The sequence below is a fragment of the Hevea brasiliensis genome, chromosome 11 (genome assembly GCF_030052815.1).
Source record: "Hevea brasiliensis isolate MT/VB/25A 57/8 chromosome 11, ASM3005281v1, whole genome shotgun sequence".
In the NCBI taxonomy this organism is placed as follows: domain Eukaryota; kingdom Viridiplantae; phylum Streptophyta; class Magnoliopsida; order Malpighiales; family Euphorbiaceae; genus Hevea; species Hevea brasiliensis.
In genome coordinates this window covers 56,218,833-56,224,929 of record NC_079503.1, presented here as the reverse complement: position 1 = coordinate 56,224,929, position 6,097 = coordinate 56,218,833, and positions in this window count along the sequence as shown.

The window sequence follows — 6,097 nt, the reverse complement described above, 5'->3', positions numbered from 1 at the left end:
CTCCAAAATTGATTTGCGATCTGGTTATTATCAGTTGAAAGTGCAAGAGCAGAGTATTCCAAAGACTGATTTTAGAACTCGATATGGCCACTATGAGTTTCTAGTAATGCCATTCAGGTTAATAAATGCTCCAGTTGCTTTTATGGATCTGATGAACACTATCTTCAGACCATATCTTGACCAATTTATAGCGGTGTTTATTGATGATATTTTGATATATTCGAGGAATACAGGGGAGCATGACAGACATCTGCGGATTGTACCGCAGACTTTAAGGGAAAAACAACTATACTCCAAATTGTCGAAATGTGAATTTTGGCTAAAAAAAATTCTCTTTCTTGGGACATGTTGTGTCAGCTGAAGGGATCAAGGTAGATTCCAGCAAGGTAGAAGCTATCCTTAATTGGAAGCCACTCAGGAATATCACAGAAATTCGCAGTTTTCTGGGTTTAGCTGGATATTATCATCGATTTGTGAAAGGGTTTTCTATGTTAGCTTCTCCACTGACCAAGCTACTTTGGAAAGATGTAAATTTTCAGTAGACAGATAAATGCCAACAGAGTTTTAATGAGTTGAAGAGGTGTTTGACTGAAGCTCCAGTCCTTACTTTACCTACCCCGGGTAAAGAATACACAGTTTATAGTGATGCTTCTCACAATGGGTTAGGCTGTGTACTGATGTAAGATCGGAATGTCATTGCTTATGCATCACGCCAGCTGAAACCGCATGAGAGGAACTACCCAACACATGATTTAGAGCTTGCAGCTATTGTTTTTGCTTTGAAGATTTGGAGACACTATTTGTATGGGGAGAAATACTACATCTACACAGATTACAAGAGCTTGAAGTATTTGGGCACCTAGAAGGAATTGAACTTGAGGTAGAGGAGATGAGTAGAACTGGTTAAAGACTATGATTGTTTAATAGACTATCAGCCAGGGAAAGCAAATGTGGTGGCTGACGCCTTAAGTCGCAAGACTATGGCAAGTCTCAGAGTTTCTCCTTTGTCCATGGTATATGAGTTGAAAGCACAACATGCCAGTTTGGAGATTGATGATGAGGGACAGACAGTAGTTGCGTGGCATGTAAGCCAGTGTTGATTGATCAGATTAGAATGGCTCTTTAGAGTGATGAAAAATATTAGAAGCTACTGAAAGAAGTCCAGCAGGGCAAGAAACCTGAATTCTTTATGAGAGATGATGGTTTATTGCTACATCAGGGCAAAATGTGCGTTCCTAATGATGTTGACTTGAGACAGATCATTATGAAGGAAGCACATGAGTCTCCTTTTGCTATGCATCCTGGTGGAATTAAAATATACAGAGGGCTGAAAGAGCATTACTGGTGGATGGGTATGAAAAGGGATGTAGCTAATTTTATTTCCAAATGCCTAACTTGTCAGCAAGTGAAGGCAGAACATCAAGTACCAGCAGGTTTGTTACATCCATTGCCAGTACCCGAGTAGAAATGAGAATGAATAACTATGGATTTTGTGATGGGACTTCTGAGGACACACAATAGTCATGATGCAATATAGGTTATAGTTGATAGACTAACCAAGTCTGCTCACTTTTTGCCAATCCGGATAGACTATAGTTTGGAGAGATTGGCCAGATTGTACAAAAATGGGATTATAAAACTGCATGGAGTGCCAGTATCGATTGTATTAGACAGAGATCCTAGGTTCACGTTTAGATTCTGGGGTAGTCTTCAGAGAGCCCTAGGAACTAGATTGAACTTCAAAGACAAGATTCCACCCGCAGACGGATGGCCACCGAAGGGTAATTCAGATATTGGAGGATATGCTATGGGCTTATGTGAATGAGTTTGAAGGTAGTTGGGATACACACTTGCCTTTGATTGAGTTTGCTTATAACAACAGCTAGCAATCAAGCATTGGGATACCTCCATATGAAGCTTTGTATGGCAAAAAGTGCAGAACTCCCCTATGTTGGGATGAAGTAGGTGAAAGGAAGATGATTGGGTCAGAAATTGTTTAGCAGACAAAGGAAAAGATCAGATTGATCAGAGATTGACTCAAGGCTGCATCAGACCATCAGAAATCTTATGTTGATTTGAAGAGAAGAGATATTGAATATGCAGTGGGTGATAAGGTATTCCTCAAAGTTTCTCCTTGGAAGAGGATTATGAGATTTGGCAGAAAGGGGAAACTGAGTCCTCGTTTTATCGGACCATATGAGGTTATGGAAAGAGTGGGTCCTTTGGCATATCGGTTGGCATTACCTCTAGAGCTAGAAAGGAGACACAGTGTCTTCCATGTGTCCATGTTAAGGAGGTACAGATCTAACCCCATCTCATGTACTATCAGTTGAAGAGATTGAGGTAAATCCAGACCTATCATATGAAGAATAACCTATAGAGATTCTGGCATATGAGGTGAAACAGCTGAGGAATAAATAGATACCCTTGGTGAAAGTGCTGTGGACCCATCATACAGGCCAAGAAGCTACTTGGGAACGTGTAGAGGACATGAGGAGACAACACTCACAGCTATTCAGAAACTGATGCCAGGTAAAATTTCAAGACGAAATTTATTTTAAAGGAGGAAGAATTGTAACACCCCTATGTTTGGTAGTACGTTCTACTGTTCCGGTGACCAGTGTTGTCTGGACAGCTAGGATGCCTAGAACTACATTTAAAAGTAATGAGGAGACATAAAATAATGAAATATAAGAAAGGAAAATACAAGAAAAATAAAAGAAAAATAATAGCAATGAAATGAAACTAAGTTACACAAGCCAACACCGTAGCGATGGGTGACCGCAGAGGAAGTTATGGTGCAGGCAATAGCCAACCCCAGGACTGCAGGGAACCCTCAAAATTTAGTTTTGAGACATAATTAAAGACTTATTGAAGTATAAATTTCATTAGAAATATCAAAGAAAAATTAATTAATTAGTACAAAGAAAAACGAGAAATCGAGAAAACGACAAAAATCGATGTTATCGAAAAATCGGGAATGCAACCCGAATAGGGACATTGTGGTCTTTTGACACCCCGAGATGCCTTTTAACCTAAATTTCCATTAAAAATAAATGATATTAAACCTTGAAAATATCATAAAAATTAAAATGGCGGTACATAAATTAAATAGTCAAAGAAATGAGGTAAATGTGGGAATTTGAAAACTTTGAATAATTAAACCATTTCTGAAAGTTAGTGCTCCATAACTTACATTGTGGGACACCTTATTAAGCATTTGGGAAGGTTAAACTTCATCTTTAACCTTCAGAAACCACACCAGTAGAAATTCTCCCAAGGTCTATCCATGGCTGCCCACATGCAATGTGCACTCAACCTATGTTCAAGCCATCTTTTTCACTAGCTCCCTTCATTAAACTTGACCACCATGCCTTGGGCAGCATACTTAGAGCAAGAAAGATAAGTTTTGGTGAGGTTTTGAAGAAGTTCAAAAGAGGTAAGTGGGTGTATTCAATTCTTCTTTCATTAAAAGTGTAACCAAGATTGTGGGCAGTTGATTTATGGAAGAGTTTTTGATGTTTGATGAATTATTGGAGTTGAGCCATTTTGGTAGCCATGGAACCTCACCATGTACAGCTTATTTTTGCGTATAAATGGTAGTTAGAATGTTGATTTAAATATTTAATTGTATTGAAGTTGAATTCCATGTGTGAAGTTTGAATGTTAAGCTTGAAAAGTGAAAATGGAAGTTGATGTGTATATATAATTTTTGGGCAGCCTTAAAATGGAAATTGGTACTGTTCAAATTCATGAAATGTTGTTGAAGTATTGTACAAAAAAAATGGCAGCACATGTGTGTGGAATAGTGGTGATAAAGTATGCGAATTGGTGATGGAAGTATGTGTGATAATTAGAAGTAATTATGTGTATATATTGTTGGGTTTAAACTTTGTAAATTGTGACTGTATTTGGTGTATTTTTAAGTGGTTATATTCTGTCCAAGTTGACCTATAATGTAGAGAATTGAATGGTTTTAGTTAGTGCCAAATGCAGAATGGTATGGAGAAGTGAGGAGGTAGTTGGTGATTATGTGTTGGTTTAGTGTTTGAAAAGTATGTAGAAGGCAGTGTGCAAATGGACCTATAACCCTAAGTGTGTGACTCCAATTGGTATGAGGCCAATTGGAGGTGAAACTAGGCACAAAATGTGCTAACTTTCATGAAGAAAGCCTACCTAAATTCTGTCCAGAAAGTAACTTGAAAAATGACCAAATCCGGATTAGTGACTTGAAAGCCTGAAAATTTACCATTTGGGCAGTAGTTATTGTTTTCGCCATAACTCACTCAAAACAGGTCCAAATGACCTGAAATTTTTACCATGAATAGATTAGACCTAGAGCCACAACTCTTATGAAGACACCAAAACCCAGAAATGACCATAAGCAAGTCAAATAGCTTGCACAATTTCGGGTATAAAAACTGCCAGAACCAGAAATGACCTAAAAATGACCTAAAGTTACCATTTTAGTGTAATATGTCCAGCTTTGGTAAATTGACCATATATTGGTCTATACAACTCAGAATGACCTGAAATTTTGCCCTGCATACAATAAGACATAGATCTACAAGAAGCTAAAAACCAAGAGAAATAGGACTTTAAGCTAGACCAATCTAGCACACAAAAATTGAGAATTTGACATTTACATACAATGATGCTTGAAATAATTTGGCAATAAATGCCAACTTGTATAAATGGTAAGTTGCACTATATTGGTAGCATATTGAAATGCAAAATGTGACATATTGATAACATTAAACCTAATTCACTTAGAGTGCATCGAGGGTCAACATTTTAGGTTGACTAAGGAAAATAATAGAATTAAATAAATTAATTATTAAGCCTTATTGTTAGAGACAGTTTAAATGAGTATTGAAACACTTCAAATTGTGTGTTTCAGTTAGCAAAGACTTAGGGAAGGGGAAGGAAACACTGAGTCAGGGCCAAGAGGCATTTATCAAAGGTTAGTGCATAACAATTATTTCTTTTGAATTTTTCAATTGAAATAAATTATGACTATTTGTATGTTATTGTTTTAAATTGTGGAAAATTGTTTGAATGGATATTTGATGGATACTTATTGCTTGAAAAATATTGTAAATGGTTTGAAACCACAACTATCATATATATTGATTGAATTCCTCGCTAGCTTATCTAGTGGGATGAATTGACTGTGAATTCCCTCTCTGGCTGAAGTGTTGAGGTGTGTGCCTGTTGAGGATGAATAGGATGAGTACTCATATTATTGCTAGCTTGCTATGTTATTCCTCATTAGCCATCGGCTTTTGGGACCAATTGGACTATGGAATCATGATTTAGCTGTGTGTGATTTATTAATATTTATTGTGATATTGTGAAATGGAGTTTAAATTCTTTATGACATTCACTGTCTTTTGAATTTAACTATGATTTTAAGTATCCACTATTCATATGATTTATGGCTTATGGTTTTAAATTGTATTTTTTTAATGTTGTACACCACTGAGACATTGGCTCAGCGATAGCTTTTTCATTGCTGTCACAGGTAGACAGACGGATAGAGCAGCGAAGTAGGCTGTTTGTGCCACCTTTTGAGATTTCGCCGGGTATATCGAGTATGCCATATTTTGTAGTTTTTGTTGTAATGTATGTGTACTGTATGTATATATTGTACTTGGTCTTGAGCAATTGTAAATTAAAATTGTAAATTATTTTTGCCTGTAAAAATATTGTGATATATTTATCTTATCTCAGCTTTTGGAAACACTAAAAAATTGATTGTTGAACTGAGTTAATAAATATTGAGAAATTTATTGTGTTGAACTGTTATTTGAGTTTGGGGATTGAACAAACTTATTTGAAGTGCTTTTTATAGGTTTTTGACGAACTGTTTTATTCAAAATATAGATGGCACTCTGTTAAAATTTTTACAAAAATTATTAATACTTCAAATGTGTCATTTGGTTTCACTTCAGTTAAAAAAATTTTAACTCCTATCAATAGTGCTCACTACTGTAAAAAGAAGTAAGAAAAGTTTTAAAATCCCTTATAGTGTATTTTATGGGTTATCAGTAGACGAAGTTTGGTAATTTATTAGGTATACTACGGGATCATGTTA